Raw genomic sequence first — 1,010 nt, forward strand, 5'->3', positions numbered from 1 at the left:
TATTCATTTCAGTTAACCAAAACAACAAAGCTCACTTCTGAATCTGCCAAACACTACAGGTGTCGTGGTGTTCGCTCATTTGGCGGCGGTGCCAGACACCATCAACGGAGTCGGCACAGCAACGCTGTTCGTTGATTGTGTTTTCCGAAAACACGGACTCCCAGAGTCGATTGTCTCTAATAGAGACCCCCGTTTCACGGGAAAATTTTGGTCGACTATCCTCAAGGTGCTAGGCACCAAGTTGGGTATGTCGACAGCGGGTCATTCGCAGACCGATGGCCAAATCGAAAAGGCGAATCGCGTCATCGAAGATGTTCTTCGCAGCGTCTGCGCTGAAACGCCAGGGCGCTGGAATGCCATGTTGCCAATCTTAAAGTTTGCACTGAACAATGCAGTGCATTCGTCTACCGGCTTCACGCCGCTCTACGTGAGCGGGCTGGTTCACCCTTGCGTCCCGCTGACACAGCCACCCCATAGCTCAGGGCTTGGCGGGGGAGGAATAGCCGAACGGCTAGCTGATGTTCTTGTCTACCAGACTGAGTGTCCTACGACACGTTCGCGATGCGATGGCTGAAAGCCAAAACCTGCAAAAAGAATATGCAGATGAAAAAGGAAGATGCAAAGTGGAAAGCTTTAAGGTCGGGGACCTGGTTGTATCAAATTCTAAAAACCTGCCTACACATGCAGCCTCTGCTATCTTCCGGACGACTTTTCGTCCACGGTTTATTGGATAGTTTAAGGTTGTGGCCAGGTGGGGCCTAGCGTATACGCCAAACCTTCTCAAAAATATGCTCACCCACCCGGTGTTTTACGTGGGCTTGCTCAAGCCGTACCGGGATCCGATGCAAGTGAACGTGGAAGCGTTGGAGACGGACCGGATCCCACGGGCCATCGGCCACCCAGTAGTTGAACCAGCAACTTGTTCTGAGCACGGAGTGCAGCATCCTCCATCTTTAATGGCGCCAAGCGCTCCACCGTCGCATGCAGCGACGCATTCGCCTGCTCCACGG

This window comes from Plasmopara halstedii (genome assembly GCF_900000015.1).
Source record: "Plasmopara halstedii genome assembly, contig: Scaffold_322, whole genome shotgun sequence".
In the NCBI taxonomy this organism is placed as follows: Eukaryota; Oomycota; class Peronosporomycetes; order Peronosporales; family Peronosporaceae; genus Plasmopara; species Plasmopara halstedii.